At 38.7% G+C, this 21,717-nt stretch overlaps 1 protein-coding gene across 1 annotated transcript in view; it reads left to right on the top strand.

Moving 5' to 3' along the window:
* TLK1 (tousled like kinase 1) overlaps window positions 1–21,717 on the top strand; it is a 203,894-nt gene that overhangs the window by 427 nt on the left and 181,750 nt on the right. The window lies entirely within an intron of this gene.

The raw sequence follows: 21,717 nt of genomic DNA, 5'->3' as shown, positions 1-21,717 counted from the left end.
GTAAGTCAAAAAAACTATTTCCTGTTAGCACTTCCTAGCTTCCCTCTTTACATTTCATGGCATTGTCAGTGAATTAACCTTGCGCCAACTTAATTAGCCAGCAAGTTCTTCTGTGTAAAGCATCCTAGTTTAGTCCCTAGATGGTTCCAATATAAGCTTTGCTTTGCTTTGTTCTTGTACAGGTGAATTGTCTTTGTTGATGTAGTGCTCAGCCCACTAGATGGGCTCATTATGGAGATTTTTCTGATTATTTCTGGGACTGAAATACTTGTTTGTCCCACATACTTGCCTCGGTGTGGTCTCTGGGAGAACTGGTGTAAAAGCTGGAAAAATAGCAATCATAATGAGGCCTGGGAGGTGGAGAGAGGAGAGATGGAGTGGAGCGGGCCAGCCAGGACTGTTACACATAAAGGAAACAATATTGACCCTCGGCGCGGGGGCGGGGGGGGGGGGCACTATAAATATGCACCTTGGTCACCACACACTCCAGCACAGCTTCATTCATCTAAGAATAATCAATTGGTTCACAGGTCATGGTAGTAGAATGACATTCAAATTCAGAAGAACAGTCAAATGACTTTTTAATACAAAGAAAATGAAAAGAAATGCAAATTAGGGCATGGTATTGTATTTTGACTTACCTAATTAGCTAGTAGAAGGCACAAAACAGGCATTGTCATGCATCACCAATGGCTACAAAAGATCTGGCGAATGTGGATCATGGTGTATTAGTTTGCTAAGGCTGCTATCATGAAGTGCCACGGACCAGGTATCTTAACAACAGAAATTTATTTTCTCATAATTCTGTTACAAGTCCAAGATCAAGGTGTATGTAGGTAGGGTTGGTTTCTTCTGAGGCCTCTCTTCTTGGCTTATAGATGGCCACCTTCTTTGTGTCTTCACATAGGCTTCCTTTTGTGCATATCTGTGTCCAAATGTTGTCTTCTTATAAGGACATCAGTCATACTGGATGAGGGCCCACTCTCATGACCTCATTTCAACTTAGTTACCTCTTTGAAGACTGTCTTCACATATAGTCACATTCTGAGGTACTGGGGGTTAGGATGTCAACAAATAGACTTAAAAAGGGACACTTTACTGAGTTATTCTTTTAGGAGGTGATCCTAAAGAAGTAAATATAATTCCTCAAATTATAGGATCACATATTACTTTCTTATAACCTGCTTTTCTTACCCATTATGTATTTTGAATATTTCTCTATGTATTTAAACACCTATAACATCACTTTTGATCATTATTTAGTATGCTGTCGTACAAACACATCGTTATTAGTTAGCAATTCTACTTTTTAGTTTTTTGAATAAGAAATACATTCATGCAGGGGCGCCTGGGTGGCTCAGTTGGTTAGGCGACTGCCTTCGGCTCAGGTCATGATCCTGGAGTCCCGGGATCGAGTCCCGCATCGGGCTCCCTGCTCGGCAGGGAGTCTGCTTCTTCCTCTGACCCTCCCCCCTCTCATGTACTCTCTCTCTCTCTCTCTCATTCTCGCTCTCTCAAATAAATAAATTTATAAAAAAAAAGAAATACATTCATGCAACTGAAAATCAAAACAGTATAGAAAAGGTAAACACTAAGAAGTCTCACTCCTATTCTACTCCCCTTCCCTTATAAGTAACTCCTTTTATTAGTTTTTTGTGTCCCTTCCAGTGTTTTCTTATGCAAATAAAACCAAATGCAAATATACATTCTTATTTCCCCTGCTTTTTTACACAAAAGAGAACACACTGTTTACACTGCTCTGCACCTTTTCTTTTTTTTTAACTTCATGCATTTCTAGAGCCTCTCCATTATCAGTATTGCAAGAGCATCCTCATTCTCTCCTCCAGCCACAAAACATACAATTGTGTGAATGAACCATAGTTTATTTAACCAGTGTCCTCTAGGGAAGGTTATTTCTCATCTTTTTCTATTACATGAGGAGGGGCAAAGAATAAACTTATACATGGGTGCCTGGGTGGCTCGGTTGGGCGACTGCCTTCGGCTCAGGTCATGATCCTGGAGTCCCGGGATTGAGTCCCACGTCGGGCTCCCTGCTCAGCAGGGAGTCTGCCTCTCTCTCTCTCTGACCCTCCCCCCTCTCATGCTATCTCATTCTCTCTCAAATAAATAAATAAAATCTTTAAAAAAAAAAAGAATAAACTTATACATATGTCATTTCCTACAATTACAGGTATATTGCTAAGATAAATTCCTAGGAGTGGGATTGCTGAGTCAAAATGCCTTTGTAGTTTTGGTAGACACTGCCAAGTTGCCCTGCATAAGGGCTGCACCATTTTGTGAGTAGCAGCTAATTTTTTCACAGACTCGCTAGTAGGATGAGCTGCAAACTTTTGGATGTTTATCAATATCAAATGCCTCATTTTTGAACATTTAAGTTGTTTACACTTTTGCTACACTTAATAACACTATGATGAATATCCTTATAGCTTTACCTTCAACTCATATTTTAATTATTCCCTTAAAATAAATTTCTCAAAGTTGATTGTGTTGTTCCAGGAGGATCTGCATTTTTAGGGCTTTTTATCTGTACTTATTTGGGGGCTTCTTGAAGTCTCATGGGCTTTGAAGCATGGAGGGGATTACTCTCCACTTCATGCCCTAAGCTTACATAGCTAATAAACAAAACTAGAGTTTTCCGAAAGCATTTTTTTTTTTAAGATTTTGTTTATTTATTTGACAGACAGAGAGACAGAGAGAGAGGAAACACAAGTAGGGGGAGTGGGAGAGGGAGAAGCAGGCTTCCCACTGAGCAGAAAGGCCAATGTGGGGCTCAATCCCAGGACTCTGGGATCATGACCTGAGCAGAAGGCAGATGCTTAACGACTGAGCCACCGAGGTGCCCCTTCTGAAAGCATTTAACAGTGATTCTCTTCAATGATTTAAAATTTAATTACAAATTTAATATAATGTAAAGAATTATTTAGAATATTTCAAATGTTTTAAACAGCAGTGACAATCAAACTTATAATTTTAAAACAGCAACATCATGAGTTCAATTCATTTTTATTTTATTATTACTTTTTAAAAGATTTCTTTTTCTTTTTCTTTTTTTTATTTTTAAGTTTTCATTATTTAAGTAATCTCTATACTCCATGCATGACTTGAATTCATGATCCTGAGATCAAGAGTCGCATGCTCTACCCACTAAGCCAGCCAGGTGCCCCCAATTCATTTTAAAAAATTATCTCTATACTTGTTCTTATACCTTCCTAAGGTTGCAACAATATTAATTTCTATATTTTCCTGGGATTGTACTTTTCTGGTAATTTTCTGAGAGACAAATTAAAAAAAGAAAGAAAAAATAGACTGCTTCAGACCAGGTCAGAGAGCCTGAATTATCAATTTAGTTGACTTGTAGTTTTATTTTCCAAGGTTATTCAAACCTAAATCATCTGTCATCAGAATACTTCCCCTCCCTCTACCCCCTTTCTTTTAATAGGCTTTCTTTTTTAGAGCAGTTTCAATTTCACAGCAAAATTGAGCACTAAGTACAGAGAGTTCCTGTATTCTCCCTGTCCCCACACATGCATAACCTCCCCCACTATCAATATTCCCCACCAGAGTGGTACTTTCGTTACAAATGATGAATCTACACTGACACATCATTACGACCTAAAGTCCATAGTTTACCTTGGTGTTTATTCTTGGTGTTGTACATTCTATGGCTTTGGACAAATTAATGGCATGAATCTATCATTATAGTATCATACAGCATAGTTTCACTGCCCTAAAAATCCTCTCTATTCTGATTATTCATCCTCCCATCCCACCTAAGCCCTGGTAAGCACTGATCTTTTCTTACTGTCTCCACAGTTTTGCCTTTCCCAGAATGTCATATAGTTGGAATCATACAATATATAGCCTTTTCAGACCGGCTTCCTTTAATAATATGCACTTAAAGTTCCCCAATGTCTTTTTTTTTTTTTAAGATTTTATTTGACAGAGAGATGTAACCTGGTAGACACTGCCAAGTTGCCCTGCATAAGGGCTGCACCATTTTGTGAGTAGCAGCTAATTTTTTCACAGACTCGCTAGTAGGATGAGCTGCCTGGGATCATGACCTGAGCTGAACGCAGATGCTTAACCAATTGAGCCACCCAGGCGCCCCACCTCAATGTCTTTCATGGTTTTTGTTGCTGTTTTTTTTGGGGGGGGGATGTTTATTTGTTTGTTTTTTTAGAAAGAGAGCGAGGGAGCAGGGTTGGGGGGCGGAGGCAGAGGGAGAGAGAGAATCTTAAGCAGGCTCCTTGCCTAGTGCAGAGCCCTGTGCAGGGCTCAATCTCACGACCCTGAACTGAAATCAAGAGTCGGATGCTCAACTGTCTGAACCATCCAGGCACCCCTGTCTTTTATGGTTTGAAAGCTCATTTCTTTTTAGTGCTGAGTAATATTCCATTGTCTGGATGTATCACAGTTTGCTTATCCATTCACCTACTAAAGGATATCTTGGTTACTTCCAAGTTTTGGCAACTATAACTAAAGCTGCTATAGCATCAGTGTGCAGATTTTTGTGTGTACATACATATTCAGTTCATTTGGATAAACACCAAGAAGCACAATTTCTGGATTATATTGCGACAGTGTGTTTAATTTTATAAAAAAAACTATAACTATCTTTCAGAGTGGCTATACCATTTTCCATCTCCACCAGCAATGAGTGAGAGTTCCTGTTCCTTCCTCCACATCCTCACCAATACTTGATGTTGTCAGTGTTTTGGATTTGGGCCATTCTAATAGGTGTGTAGTAATATCTCATTATATATTTTTGAAAGATTTTATTTACTTGTCAGAGAGATCGAAAGAGAGAGCGCACAAGCAGGGGGAGCGGCAGGCAGAGGGAGAAGCAGGCTCCCTGCTGAGCAGGGAGCCAGATGCGGGACTTGATCCCAGGACCCTGGGATCATGACCTGAGCCGAAGGCAGCTGCTTAACCAACTGAGCCACCCAGGCGTCCCATAATACCTCATTATTGTTTTAATTTGCAATTCCCTAATGAAATATGATGCTGAACATCTTTTCTTATGATTATTTGCCATCTGTATGTCTTCTTTGGTAAGATAGGCCCCTTTTTAATAGTTAGGTTTTACATCAAGGAGGCTTTTCATCTGCACTGTCATAAAGATTTTAGTTTCTTGCAAGGTGATCTCTTTTCCTGAAATAATGTATTCATTTTTTGTTTGCTTGGTTAGCATTATATAAACCAGTATCACGTCCTGATTATGTATTGAATATTAAGTCCTGGTCTTCTAGCATTATAGGGAAACTGGATAAGTCTTACTAGGCCTTAGAAATAATAGACCCCTTAAAGGTTCATCTCCATGGAGGTGGGCCTGGCTGGCTCAGTCAGTGGAACATGCAACTTTTGATCTCAGGGTTGTGAGTTCAAGCTCCACGTTGGCATGGAGCCTACTTTAAAAAAATAATAATAAAATGTTATAAAAATAAACCCACACAAACAAAACCCCTAAAAGTTCATTTCCATGGAGACAAGCGATGGAGGTTGTACTGCCTTCTCCCTCTTTAGAGCGTGTGGCTAATCCATCATCTTTGCACCCTCTCTTGGACCCTCGTCTCCTACTTCTCCCTATCTTTGGTAGAGTTTCTACTTTTTCCATTTATTTGGCTATCTCATAGTTCTATGACTTTCCCTTTCCCTTCTTAATCAAATAGAGAAAAATACATACCATATTTTATCAAATATAAGATGCTATTATTGTTAGCTGTGTCATTATTTTATGTACATCTAAGAAAAAAAAGATTTTATTTATTTAGAGAGAGAGTATGAGCAGGGGGAGGGGCAGAGGGAGAGAAAGAGAGAGAATCTCAAGGAGACTCTGTGCTGAGCACAGAGCCCAACGGTGGGGCTCGATGTCACCACCCTGAAATCATGACCTGAGCCAAAATCAAGACTCTCAGACTCTTAACTGACTGAGCCACCCAGGCGCCCCCTAAGAAAGAAGAATCTTACTAAACTATACACAATGCCTTAACAATAGTCTGGGATGACTTAGGCATTAGTTAAACTAGCCTCTCACCACTGAAATTCTTTTATTTCTTACAAGGGATTTGGCAATTTTTCCTGCCTTCAGTTGTATTTCTTGGTGTGTAATAAGAATCTTTTTGTATGTATCTTAGTAACAAAATATAACATAGCTCCATCTATTTGTGGGTATTTTTCTTTCTCAGTTTGCATAAAGCACTTGGTTGTTTTACTGAACAAAAATACAGAAAATATGTTGACATTCCCCTGAATATGAAGGCCTCACTAATATCAAATGCACATTCCATTGCTCTGTTCATTGGCTTTCTGTGTACACAATACCTCATTTCAACAAATGCCAAAATTACAGAGGAAACTTTTCTTTAGACATTTCAAATGACAGTTCCTGTGAAATACCAACAATGTGCATTACTCCATGAAAGTGAAGCATTATGAACAGCTGTGACCAAGTATGAACATGCAGCTCTTCGCTAACAGCAATTAAGAAAGCCATCCACAGTAGAAGCACAATTTTAGAGATGTTAAAAATGTAAAAAAAAAACCCAAAAAAGTAGTCTTAGAATCAATAAATATGTATCTATAATTTATTAATTGTCATTTTCCATTAGGAAAAAAAACATACAACATCCGTAAATGTCAACATCCCCCTATTTATTAAAAATTAAGTGTATTCTATTGCATTCACCCTTTTAAGTTACAATTTCCATTTTATACAATATATGTAGACTTTTCCCTTTTTTCATATCATTAAAGACTCATGGCTTTTCACGGATGAAACTCATTTCAGTTAGCCGTAAGTATCTTTTTTTTTTAGGTTGGCTCCATTGTCCTTTTGACATTACCCTGACATTTTACAAACATCCTTGCTTTCTGAAAGCATGAAGATATATTAAGCCTATCTTGATTTTTCTCTCTATTATAGGACATGGGATTAGATACTTTTAATGGCTGCTAGAATTAAAGATCAAAATCTGGGCACACACCTAGGGTTACAAATTAGATTCCATGTTAGATTCCCTGACCCGTGTAGCCGGGACATTAACTCTGCTGGGCCACTTTGATGGCAGAGCTGGAAAAAATATTTCTCTTGATGATCTTGAGTTGACATTGATTTCTCCACTTAATAGTAATATTCCAATCTAACTTTAATCCCTCGAAGTTCTGACCCAGTATAGAAATTTTTAATTTGTTTCCTATACAACATACCTACTTAAATGTTTAACGCCTTGCTTAACCATGATTTTATCATCCCCTCTCTTATTTTTTTTAAGATTTATTTTTAAAGATTTTATTTATTTATTTGAGAGAGTGAGAATGAGAGAGAGAGAGAGCACATGAGAGGGGGGAGGGTCAGAGGGAGAAGCAGACTCCCTGCTGAGCCGCGAGCCCGATGCGGGACTCGATCCAGGGACTCCAGGATCATGACCTGAGCCGAAGGCAGTTGCTTAACCAACTGAGCCACCCAGGCACCCTAAGATTTATTTTTAAAGTAATCTCTACACCCAACATGGGGCTAGAACCCACGACCCCCAGATCAAGAGTCACGTGCTCCACTGACTGAGCCAGCCAGGTACCCCTCATCCCCTCTCTTATAATCCTTATATATCTTATCATTCACCAATCTGTAGTAACTTTATTGACACTGCTAAATTTCCTTCAAGAAATTTTGTATAAAATTTCCACTGTCTACGCTCATGCTCCTAGCGGCATTACTAACAATAGCCAAAAGACAAAAACAACCCAGCGTCTGTTGACCAATGAATGAATAAACAAAATATGGTATACACATAAAATAGTATATTATTCTAACTTTAAAATGAAGGAAATTCTGACAACATCTATGCTACAACATAGATGAAATAAGCAGATTGCAAAAAGACAAATACTGTATGACTCAACTTATATGAGTTACCTAGAGTAGTCAAATTCATGGAGACCGAGAGTAGAATGGTGGTTCTAGGAGTGCTAGCAGTGCAGGAATGGGAAGTTGTTGTTTAATGGGTATAGTGTTTTAGTTTTGGAAGATGAAAAGCATTCTGGAGATTGGTTACACAGCAATGTGAATGTACTCAACACTACTTAACTATGGTTAAGATGGTAAATTTTATGTAAAGTGTATTTTGCCAAAAGTAAAAAAAAAAAAATTAATTCATACTTTCATTAGTAGGGTATAGGAGTACTTATTTCTCCTAAAATTACTTTTACAATGCAAAAAGCAACTCGTTTTGTTTTTCAAAGTTTAATGAAGTTCATTGGAAGAATGAACAACACTTAACAATATATTAATAGCATTTTTAGTAAATTTTGCAGTGGGGAGTTGAAAATCCTCTAAGAATGGGTTCTTAACCTGGAGGTCCATGGATTTTTGGATCTATCAACAGGTTGCCGAACCCCTGAGATTGTGTGCCAAATCCCATGGGTGTTCATATGTGTTTCCTGCTCCCCGAGAGAGAATCTATAGCTTACATCAAATTCCCAAAAATCTATGTAACTCTAAAAGAAGCTTAAGACTATTATTTTGCAGAAAAGGAATCTTCAAAAGTGCCAGGATTAAGATTTGAAAATAATTTAAAATGGTATCAAAATAGACCAAACCTAATAATCTAACAGGTAAGTATAAAATTTTGCTTTTATGTTCAAAAAATTAATTTCTCAAGCAGAACACCAGCTTAATAGCACTTCATGTGAAAACATCTGGGAGCAGTAGAAGTGATCTTCTCGACCCCAGCTGCACCGCAGAATTATCTAGCTCTATCCAGACATAGAAATGCCTGGGCTATTCCACTGAAGATTCTAATTCAGGAGGTCTGTGACAGACCCTAGCATCTGTATTTTTCTGAAGTTCAGCAGTTATTTCTAACTAACCTTTGTCCTGGGTAAAGCATTGTGGTTTTAGACAGCTTAAAATTGAATCCCCACTCCCCTGTCACTAGCTGGGGGGCTCTACTAGCGTTATTATTCATCTATAAAATGGGAGTAAAACTGTACCCAATTTCACATTATTATTATGAAGAATTATTTCACATTATTATTATTATTATTATTATTATTGTTAAAATGAGCTACTGTCTTAAAAGGGTTGCCAGATTTAACAAATAAAACTAGAAGACACACAGTTAAATTTAAATTTTAGATAAACAATGAACAATTTTTTAGTTTAAATATAATCATGCAGTATTTGGGACATACTTATACCAAAAAAATAATTCATTGTTTATCTGACTCAAATTTAACTGAATGTCCTATATTTTATCTGACAACCCTATGCCTTAGGCATAGTAGGAACTCAATAAATGTTAACAAAATCCAATAACAGTCCCAAACTCTAGCTGCTACATGAGCTCCCAGTGTGAGGTAAGTTATTTAAATACACGAATGGATAGATAGATACATTGATTGATAGATAGATTGGTATAAGTGGTTTTGGTCTAAATTAATGGTGAAGTCCAGACCAAGGGAGCTGAGAGTCTCATCTTTCTTTGCTGTGGTCTGCTTAAGCTGGAGTAAAAATTGGGAAGACTTGAGCAGAAAAGATAGGACTTCAGGGTGATCGAAAACCTCCCTTTAACAACCACTTAGATTTCTTGAGAGTTGTCCCAGAGAAAAGATTAGAACCAAAGTGGAAGAGTGACCTGAAGCAGCTGTGAGGCCACTGTGAGGAAAATTCTCAAGGGTTAGATCAGTCTATACATCCAGTAAGCTAAAACCTAAAGAGCAGTTGAGTTTCTCACCAACTGTGGCTGGATGTCTTCTGTCAAAATTGTCACAAAGGTGATTTCTAATGGAATGGTTGTATATATGGCCCCGCTGTCCTCTCAAATCCTTTGAAGTAAAGCCAGGCAGGGTTAATGTTGATAATGTGGCTCTTACCAAATAGGGGCTCTCCATCCCAGTGATTTCAAGGAACGTTCAATCATTTGTTCAATGAACAAAACATTGCATATATATCTGTAAACAATGAGATGGCCATTAAATCATAATTAATTGACAAACACTGGTAAAGTGAATTTAAAATTAATCACAAACTTACTCTATAAATGTGCAGGCTTTTGTGATGAAATTAGGATAAGGAAGGCAGATAATGTAAAATTTCAGTTGAGTGCCTAATGTAATTGGAAGCAATTTTTTTTTAAGTGATTTAGATACATAAAAAATAACACAGGGGCGCCTGGGTGGCTCATTGTTAAGCGTCTGCCTTCGGCTCAGGTCATGATCCCAGGGTCCTAGGATCGAGCCCTGCATCGGGCTCCCTGCTCCTTGGGAAGCCTGCTTCTCCATCTCCCACTCCCCCTGCTTGTGTTCCCTCCCTCGCTGTGTCTCTCTCTGTCAGATAAATAAATAAAATCTTTAAAGAAAAAAAAATAATAATACAAACTGAAAACGATTGATCCTCATATATTTCTGATGCTGATTAGTACCTGATATGAATCTCCCAAATAGTTTTGATTTTGTCCAATTTAGCTTGCCTGAATTTTAAAATTTCTAAACCTCAAGCCTACCTTTATGGATCCCTATACATCACACCAGGATTGTGGAATGTGGGCTATGTAAGTCATCCTAATGGTAGGTAGAGAAAAGAATCATAGCTTCTAGTCATATAATAAAAGTATGTTCAAATCATTATTGTTGCACACACCAAAATATAAAACCCCTTTATGTGATGGTATCACTCAGCTGAAATTTAACTACCCAGCATACTGGATGGCGAAAGAAACACCTGAAGGATGCACTGAAGCATTTTAAATAATGTCATGTTCCCGTGGAGTGCTGAGAAATAGCAATGGAAGAGGAAGAAAGCCCACTATTTCTATTTCCATTGTGTTTTCCAAAGAAGCAGTATGCTTATTTGCATATATCTGTGGGGTTTTACTTTCTAATAGCACTGGTTCTCATTTAATGAGGGGGAAAAGCTCTTCCCACGTTGGCCTCTCTTTCCAGTCTTTCGCATTTGTACAAGTGTTGCCTGTGTTTTTAGGGAAAGGGAATCCATGAGCTATGTCACAGGAGTGCCCTCTACTCAGCACTTACTAATTATCCACTGTGGGGATAGCTTTCTTCCCCCTTAGACTTTCTCTATTTAAAATAACAACCATGTTTCAGGTTACTTGTTTACTGGCATTCTGTACGATGAAGACACAAAAATACCAAACCTCAAATTCCGCGTTTTCTACTGTGTAGAACCTTTTCAAGAGATTAGGCTCTGAAATGTACAGGTTCTATTTGGAACGTGCAAGGCAACCCTTCCTCATGACTAAAAAACACTTCCCCAACGAAGAGGACCACTGGAGCTACTGCTTTGGCTAAGCCTCACTCCCAAAACAAACATACAGGAAAACCCACTGGCTGGGTGATCCTTCGAACTTCAGAGTGACTCTGGGCTGCAGATATCAAGGCTCAGAAAGACTCATTATTCTTGGGGCTTTTTGAGTTCAGAGTGACCTGAACATGATTTTGTGGGCTAGCCTAGAAGACCAATCTAAAAGACACACATACACACTGCTAATAAAAGACTATTTCTAAGAGAAATACTTCCAAGTAGCAAGCAATATAGTTACGGATACCTTTTTGAAAACAATCTTTTCATTATTTTGAAAAATGAATTTGGTTATATGGCCCTTTCATTAGAAACTTACTGGATGAACAGGACTTGAGGTTTATTTTTTAATTATGTTACATATTACCAAAAATGTTGATTCTGGTGATATCAGAGCCATGCTTTGTTCCTTTTAATCAATTAAATAAGGTACTGAAATGGGGAAATGTGCTATAAATTTGCATTAAAATTGATCAGTAGGTAAATAGATATGAAAGACTTTAAGTTACAATCAGTAAAGAACTGAAATAAGCAAAGATTTGCTTATCCAGATTGAAGGATAAATTTATTAGGGTCAGATTTTTCTGATCATGCAAGGTTTTTTTTTTTTTTTAAAGATTATTTATTTATTTATTTGACAGAGAGATTGACAGTGAGAGAGGGAACACAAGCAGGGGGGAGTGGGAGAGGGAGAAGCAGGCTTCCCGCCAAGCAGGGAGCCCGATGCGGGGCTCGATGCGGGGCTCGATGCGGGGCTCGATGCGGGGCTCGATGTGGGGCTCGATCCCAGGATCCTGGGATCATGACCTGAGCCGGAGGCAGACGCTTAACAACTGAGCCACCCAGGCGCCCCTGATCATGCAAGGTTTTGAAGGCCATTTGTAATCATTTCTGATTTCCATCCCTTAGTCAATCAGACCTACTTTTGATGCATCTTTGGATACTGGTCTAACTTCCCATTCTCATCACCGCCAACCCAACCACCAACTCTATCCAGCCCAGCTGCTCTCACAACCTGCTCATTCAATAGTTATAATGGCCCTTTTATACATCCTATCCAAACCCACTCCAATCCTCTACTTTGGCACATTCATTCTAGGATTTTTCCATTGCAGTTTTAAATGTGCAGATTTTTATATTGAAAATTATTCTACCCATCCATAAGATACAAGTATTTTACATATTTTTTGTAGTTGAGATATTGGAGCTCTGTTGATCCATTGTTATTCTTAAATGGTGCTGCTGAGCAAAAAAGTTTCATGCTTTAATTAATTGAGCTGACACATTTATAGCACATTAAGTGAGACTATGCATTTATATCACACATTAAATATGTACATCAAATACATTCATAATGTATTTCCAGTTGGCCAGCCTACATCCTTTGCCTCTTACCTTTTTTTGTACTTGTTTTTCCCTAGTAACTATAGAACATAGATGAATACCTTTTTTTTTTTTAACAATTTTATTTTTAAGTAATCTTTACACCCAACGTGGTATTGGAAGTTACAACCCTGAGATCAAGAGTCACATGCTCTATGGACTGAGCCAGCCAAGCACCCCTAGATGAATACTTTCTTTAGGTAAACACTTGGTTGGACTTAAGTTGTGATTTAAGAGGAGAAAGACCATCTCCCCTATACAAGTTGCTTATGTAAACATTTATTGACCATCTGCTCTGGGCCAGGTGGCATGTTAGGTATTATGGATAAAAAATGGGCACACAATGATTATTCTATTGACAAGAAACTTTGGTGCAGTGGTTCTCATACCTTAGCATTCTTAGGAGTCATGTGAGGGTATTAGCTGAAATGCAGATTCTGGAGTTCTCATCTACCCTGATTTTAAAAGTTTGAGGTGGGGTCCAAGAATCTGCATTTTAGCAAGTCCTCCCAGTGATTCTGATGAGGGCAGTCCATTAATAACACTTTGAAAACACAGTATTAAATTCTTTGGGTGTTTTATATTTATGCCTGTAGTTCTATACTGTTATGAAGTTTAAAAAAATGCTATTTCAAGGAAAATGTTACTTAACCAGTTTCCTTTTCCATGTTTTTTTCTATCATATTTAAAATAAGAAACCTCATGTTCTGAGATTACCCATTAAGTATAAGAAGATTTAAAGTATAAATACGTTGCCTAAAACCTAGAAATTTATCATGTATCTTTTTTCCCCAGCATTAACACGTACAATTAAATACCTTGTAACATGTTACCACTTTGTAAAAGTTTAGATTTCCAAGTTTACTACTCTGAGTCTGCTTTTCCTTTATAGATCCTTTTCCGGCAGGTAGGGTCTCCTGCTTCCAGGAGGAAGGAACATTTTGTTCTTCTAGTCGAACTAAAGACCTAAATTATGATTTGTTTGACATATTGCTTGAGATATGCCATATGCCCACTACTTTGAAAGAGATTGTGAAAATAAGTTTGTTTTTTTTTAAAGATTTTATTTATTTATTCAAGGAGGGGGAGGGGTAGCGGGAGAGGGAGAAAGAGTCTTAAGCAGACTCCACACTGAGCACAGAGCCCCATCGTGGTACTCGATCGCACAACCCTGAGATCACAACCCCAGCCGAAACCAAGAGTCAGATGCTTAACCGGCTGCACCACCCAGACACCCCGAAAATAAGTTTTAACAAAGCAAAACATTAAATAACCTAACTAAGTCTTTAGGGGCCTATTTATTTATATTTTAATATTTCAGGAGTTTATTTAAGTTTGTCTCACCAAAACCAGAAAATTTCGGGAAAAGTAGAATTCTGTAGTTCCAAATTCCCTTAATGATTTAAGAAAGTAGAGACGCAATGACATTTGCATATATTAGTACAAATGGGGGAGAAAAAGAATAATATAACTACATCCTGACATGAAAAAATATATATGTATTTTTAAAGATTTTATTTATTTATTTGACAGAGAGAGACACAGCGAGAGAGGGAACACAAGCAGGGGGAGTGGGAGAGGGAGAAGCAGGCTTCCCTCGGAGCAGGGAGCCCGATGCGGGGCTCGATCCCAGGACCCTGGGACCATGACCTGAGCCGAAGGCAGACGCTTAATGACTGAGCCACCCAGGCGCCCCATGAAAAAATATTTTTGACAGTGTTGCCTAATTACTAACAGTGATGGCTGTGTAGAATTTGGTATTTTTCTCTTAAAATTTGGTATTTTGAGTTTGGTCAGGCAAAGGCCCCACCCCCTGCCCAACTCCATTCACTCCCCAGTCCGTCTTAATCTTCCTCTTCCAACTCACTGTGAAGTCTCTCCTACAGCCAGACTGCTTCCTTTCTTGTACACCTTGTTGTGCATTTCAACTGCAAGTTACTTAGTCTTTTAGAGCCACTTAAAGGGATGCCTTTGCTCACCTTACTAAGAGGAAATTCGTTGTTTTACTTCTCTACCAACTCTGCCCACGCAACCAAGGACTTGCCTGTACATACATATAAAATGTCAGTTACTTGGCTGCCATATATTATATATATAGCTATATATATAATATTGGCGTATATATGTCAACTTTTGAGAGCATTAAAAAACGTATGTGATGTTTTTTAATAAGCAAGAGACAATTATCCACATTATATATATTTTTTAAGATTTTTATTTATTTGAGAGAGAGAATGAGAGAGAGAGAGAGCACAAGAGGGAAGAGGGTCAGAGGGAGAAGTAGACCCCCTGCTGAGCAGGGAGCCCGATGTGGGACTCGATCCTGGGACTCCAGGATCATGACCTGAGCTGAAGGCAGTCGCTTAACCAACTGAGCCACCCAGGCGCCCTCCACATTATATTTAAATAAAATGGAACAGTCCCACCATGTCTCTCTTAAAGCAGCTACAGTGCCTTTGAACCAATCAGGATCTCAACAGAAAACCTCACAAGAGCAAGCATTTTTAGATGTTTATTCACCAAAAGAGATCTAAGAAGACAATATCTTACAAAATGAACAGGGTCAATTGTCCAGGGACAATATGCATAATTTCAGGAGCAAAATATGAGTATATATTTAATTATTGCCCCTTGGAAAATGGTATCTATTGAACTGTAGATCTTGTTCAGGTACTGTTTTCTTCTTGTTTCTGACATTATCTTGTTGGGAAAGGGTGTTTGGGCTTGTGAAGAGTGTTTCATGTCTTTAATGTTGAGGGCTGGAAGAATTTCACTAGTTCAATCTCTACTAACAGCAAATATATAAAAATGTACCTCAGAGAAGTGTTGCTACTGACTCCAACTTGCCAGCCGTAGATATTCTGCATTTTGAACTGATTGAGGACAGGGGTGTGTTAGAAAAGGAGCAGGAAATGAGCAGAATAATGATTCATGCAGTGGTTGCCAAGAACTTTGCACTTCAATTAAAATATTAAAAATGGATGTTTTTCTCTTAATAGAAAATAATTACAACTTTCACTTCTAAATTTTAAAATAGTTTATTATTTTTTTTAGTAATCTCTACACCCAACGTGGGGCTCAAACTCATGACCCTGAGATCAAGAGTCACCTGCTCTTCCAACTGAGTCAGCCAGGAGCTCCCACTTCTAATTTGTATTCAAATTTTATTTCACTGAACTTTTCTCCCAACTACAAAAATTTACCCCATAATAAAGAGTGTGGAACTCAAAGTTAGAGAATAAATTATCAACTTTGCTTCATGTGTGAAAAAAAAAAAATCACAGGATTTCATAAGATTTCTTTACATACTCCTCTTCTTCAGTCAACTTACTTCTGCAAGTATGGAAGATTACAGCACAGATCCGCAGGAAAGGTTGTAGCACGAGCTGCTGTATATAGTTGTGCATATTGTACAGTCCACAACCTGCACAACCGTATGTGGCAGCTCTGATTGCAGAGACTGATTTTCCTACATTTCCTGGGCTTTGTTTTCGCAGACTAATATGAATAGAAACTAAAGAAATATATTTCATCAATGGAGAGCCTCAGTTATGCCCTCTACGCACCGGCACGTAAGACATTTGCTTTCAGCACAAGAGGTAAACAAAAAAAAGGATCCAAATATGTCAAGACCAGGCAATTGCATTATTAAAGCAATAAATAAATAATAAAAGCAAACAGAAAACTCAAAGTCATCATGGAAATGTATCTTGTGTCATTTAAGACACAGGGTTTTGGTAAGGCTTCTGAAGTCATGGTGGTAGTGATTCTCCTCCTCCTAAAGTAGGCCTTTCATTCACTCTTAGGATTGGTATTTCTTTTTTTTTTTTTTTTAATTTTTATTTATTTGACAGAGAGAGAAACAGCAAGAGAGGGAACACAAGCAGGGGGAGTGGGAGAGGGAGAAGCAGGCTTCCCGCAGAGCGGGGAGCCCGATGCGGGGTTCGATCCCAGGACCCTGGGATCATGACCTGAGCTGAAGGCAGACGCTTAACGACTGAGCCACCCAGGCACCCCAGGATTGGTATTTCTAAGCATGGCTCCTAACTTCATGCATGTGATTTATCTTAGCATATGGCTGAGCTCACAGATTCCCTTCTTTGATCAAATGCTTGGTTATTGATACTATACAAGTTTATACCTGAGCCGAATATTTTATTTTATTTTATTTTATTTTTTTAAAAGATTTTATTTATTTATTTGACAGAGAGAGACACAGCGAGAGAGGGAACACAAGCAGGGGGAGTGGGAGAGGGAGAAGCAGGCTCCCCGCAGAGCAGGGAGCCCGATGCGGGACTCGATCCTAGGACCCTGGGATCATGACCTGAGCTGAAGGCAGTCGCTTAACCAACTGAGCCACCCAGGCGACCTGAGCCGAATATTTTAAAGAGCAAATTTGAACAAGATTTCTTTTTTTTTTTTTTTAAAGATTTATTTATTTATTTATTCGAGAGAGAGAGACCATGAGAGGGGGAGGGTCAGAGGGAGAAGCAGACTCCCCGCCAAGCAGGGAGCCCGATGCGGGACTCGATCCAGGGACTCCAGGATCATGACCTGAGCCGAAGGCAGTCGCCCAACCAACTGAGCCACCCAGGCGCCCCTCTTTTTTTTTTTTTTTTTTAAGATTTTATTTATTTATTTGAGAGAGACAGTGAGCACAAGTGGGGGTCAGAGGCAGATGGAGAGGAAGAAGCAGACTTCCCAGTGAGCAGGGAGCCCGATTCGGGGCTTGATCCCAGGACCTGGAGATCATGACTTGAGCCAAAGGCAGACTTTTGACTGAGTCACCCAGGAACCCCTAAACAAGATTTCTTATAGCAATCCAAACTAGCTTTATTATTAACCAAGGAAAATTAGCAGCTTTTATACCTTAATCATTCCATGGATTCTGTAATTAAAAACTGAAAAGTGCATGTGTTAAAGTATTATTGATGTAATAGGCAGCTAATTCCAAATCTGAGAATACAGCATGGAAACATAATCAAGTAACAACATCCTCCATTATAATCTCTTTTGTGAACAGGTTCAAGACCTGCCTTATGAATGGCTAGAAAAACAGTCATCAACATGTCGGAATTTGAAGTGTGTGCAGAGGGTCCCCTAACACTGTCCTAAACTATATCTACCCTTCGGGCCATGACACCCTAAAGTCCATTGTTACAGATTGGTTTCTTTTGTTACTAAGAGCTCTTTCAAAATCCAAATGCCCTTTGGAGCCTTGACATTTGTGTATGAAAATAACAATATTATGAATAAAATGTTTGTATATCCATTTTGAGCAAAAATTCTCGAGATGTATTTTAGGGTTTATAGGATCTTGTGATTGAATTAGATTGGGAAACGACAGAATCAAAGTCAATCCACCTGCACTTTTCAAAGCTCTGAAGTAGCTGGTGTGCTTAGGGAATCTTCAGAGAAGAGTCTAATAGGCAGCCCTCCCTGAATGTATCGTACCAAAGAAGGAGAGATTTGTGAGATTGATGTTTTACTGGACATGCTTAGGGAAGTGCGTTGGCCTTGCAGGGTAAACCCCTTCTTACATCCAAGCAGAAAGTGTGTTAATGTAGGTACGTGACAAATGGAGTTCTTAAGGATACCATGGGAAGAATAAGAGAACTAACAACTCAACTTTCTTTTGCTTCTTCCTGTTGCCTTTCCCTGGCTGCTGTGGGATTCCTGACCATGACCTTCACCTAAGAAGACCAAGTGAATTCAGGGTACAGTGCAGGGGAAAGGACACTTCAAGTGGGCATCTGCAGCCAGCTCTGATTCTGACTTGAGGGGAGAATGTTACTCTCCTTACACTCCTTTTTTCCATTGGATATAAAGGTAAATCTGGAAGGCCTTAGAGATTACTTCTTATTGGGGGGACACCCAGGGTTCCTGAGGCTCAAGGGCAGATCCTGGCTCCATGAGGCTTGAAAGTTACCCAATTTGTAGGTAGAGAGAACTTGTTAATAGAAAGAATACAAAATTAGGAACAAAAGTGACTATTTAAAATGAGGAAAAGAACCACAACAAATTAGATTTTTTAAACTGACAAATACCATGAATATCACAAAATCTAGGGAAAACAACACAAATTTGATTAACTGCCTGACACACTTCTGTTTTTAAAGTATAATTTTTTTGCTGCATGCTTGTTGTTTGCCTCTTCATAGGAAGGTTTCAAAGATTTTACGTAGACTAGAAAGATAATCTAGGCTTTCCTCTAGCAAGCTTGAAATTTGTTATTTAAAATTTAGAAAAGTTTCTTTCAGCATCGTAACTTATCAGAAATGTCAGGTAAAATTTTAGGATTATTGTCAAATTCTGGGAAACTTTTACCTGGTTTCTTTCATATATGAGATTTCAGAGCATTTCAGATGTTCTTGTCAGTGACTAATTGACTACTCTGAGTTGAAGACTTTCACTGAATAGTTTGTCACCAATGTCCTATTGTAGCGGCTTGTCAACGAGCTTTTATGTTGAGCTGTGTGCCTTCACATCATGGTGCCAGGTGAATTAGCAGAGTGAGCAGCAGGAGTGTTCCTGGAAACAATTCCTATGCTGGCAAGAACTCAACTATATACAGAACCTCCTTAATGTGTGAACCTCCTTGATAGATCCCATTCAATTCAAACTGAATGTGTCCTCAATTTAGCTTTGACTTAGCCTGATTCCCCAAATACCCATGGCCATTCCCATAACACTTACCTGTCATGAGGGTGGGAAGGTCAGCGTGGCAAGAACGATAATATTAATTAATTGCCACTAAAATATCTTAATGGTGCCAATTTTACAAGGATATATGACCTTGTGAACACATGTCCAGGATTTCTCCCAAGGCTTTCGAGGGGTCCGTATGAGTGAGGGAAGCTGACGTGTAAGCTTCATCAGCATCAGGGTAGGTTTGCCTATGAGGTTCACACCCTTTCAAAACCAAGTGCCTCTGAGTTGGATCTTCAAAACTGCATTAACTTGAACAGTCTACCATGCATATATCCTACAGAAGCCAAGAGGAGGGCAATGTGCCAGCAGAACAGTACCTTTCACAGCTTTCCTTAGAGCTTGGGGTGGCCAGGTGAGGCAAGTTCTGGTCAAGGAGACGTTAGTGAAAAGTCACTGAGTAGAGGTTTCTGAAAAATCTCTTCCAAGTTTTAGCTAGCACATACCTTTTACCCTTTGTCACTTTCTTCCTGCTTGGAATTCAGATTCAATGCCAGAGATGGAACAGTCATCTTATGATCACAAAATAATGGGAGGGCAAAACACCCTGTGCTAAGATAGAGATGCAGAAAGATAGAAGGGAAACTTCTGGCCTGATGTCATCGTCTACCCTCACACTCCTTGTAACATGAAAAAAACCACATTGTGATGTTTTTCTGATACTTGCTGCTGAATACAATTGCCAACTGAAACATTTCCCATGGTAGTGATTTTGAATTAAGGATCCAGGAGACAGAATTTCTTCTGCAACACTCTGTGGGACTTTGAACATTTAAAAAATTTGTTAGTCTATGCAATGAATAATGCACATTGTTTTCACAAGTCTTTCCCATATTTCTCATTGACATTTTAAAATCAAAAAATATTTGAAGTCTTAAAACTATGGTACTGTCAGTGTTTGAGTTGGTTTTTCAATTTTATTTAAATTCTCTTACTTTGGTCTGGTTGCATAGACATTTCACTGAGGATGTGGTATTGATTTAAGATGGTTTGCATGGTCCATGGTTGACATGTATTTCATATCTCCTTATTTTGTCCTTTTAGAAAATGGAAATAATTACTGGTTCTTATTAAACACAAATGATGTAAATGTATTGTCATTTCTCTGTATGCCACTGATAGGTATTAAACATTACTCCTATGAGATATTTTGCCTGGTTCCTAATGTGTATATTAGGATCATGTAAAATAAGGGTTTAAGTGTGTCCAGGATTATTGGTTAAGCTAAAGGACTTTGAACTTTTCAGGGTAACACTTGAGAATTGATCTTATTTTTGCTGAGAGCCTATCAGATATTCTTCACCCAGGTCAGACTTAAGGGATAAATGAATTTCATTTGACCTTCGTACAGGCTTAAGGGCTCTTTATAATTCAGCCATGTCTGTTTTTATATTTCATGTCATGCATATGGGTTCCTCGCCCCTCCCGTGACTTTGCAATTCAGTCCAGAGTTTACAATCTATCACACAGTTGCCCCACAACATGAAGTTTCCTTTTGTTGTAGAATATGCTACTCTATTCTTTTATTTATTTATTTTATTAAATCTCTTAAGGTGCCTGGGTGGCTCAGACGGTTAAGCGGCTGCCTTCGGCTCAGGTCATGATCCCAGGGTGCTGGGATCGAGCCCCATGTCGGGCTCTCTGCTCCGCTGGGAGCCTGCTTCTCCCTCTCCCTCTGCCTCTCCCCCTGCTCATGCTCTCTCTCTCAAATAAATGAATAATATAAAAAAAATATAAATCTCTACTTATGGTAAATTGCTTATTAATTTATTCATTTATTCAACAATATTTAATGAGTTCCACGATATAATGGATATGGTTCTAGGCGTTGGGAATGCAGAACAAATAAAGCTGACAAGGATCTTGCTCCTATGAAGTTGTTATTCTAGCAAAAGTGGACAATAAACAATGCTGTTTTGCAACTAGGAATGGACCTAGGGAATGGTGGAAAGTGGTTTCCTAAAAATCATGATCAGAGTAACCCAGAATCCAGCAGCCCAGAAATACGATCTTGTGTCCCCTTCTCCTTAAAATTTTCTCTTGCACTTCGACTTATGGCACTGGGAGAAACTGTCAGTGCTCATTAATAGGTTAGAATCATGAATAAACTTAGGAAGGACTTGTGAAATATTATAGACTTTTAATGGGTGTTGAGTCATAAAATGTTATAACTGGAAGGGAATTTAGAGATAATGTGGAAACCAGATTACCTGGGATCTGCCTGGATTGTCAGCTTAAACAATTAGACCTTGGACCTGATGGAATGGAATATCAGGTGTTCATATTCTAGG

This window comes from Neomonachus schauinslandi, chromosome 3 (assembly GCF_002201575.2).
Source record: "Neomonachus schauinslandi chromosome 3, ASM220157v2, whole genome shotgun sequence".
Taxonomy (NCBI): Eukaryota; Metazoa; Chordata; class Mammalia; order Carnivora; family Phocidae; genus Neomonachus; species Neomonachus schauinslandi.
This window is presented reverse-complemented; position numbering and strand designations above follow the sequence as displayed.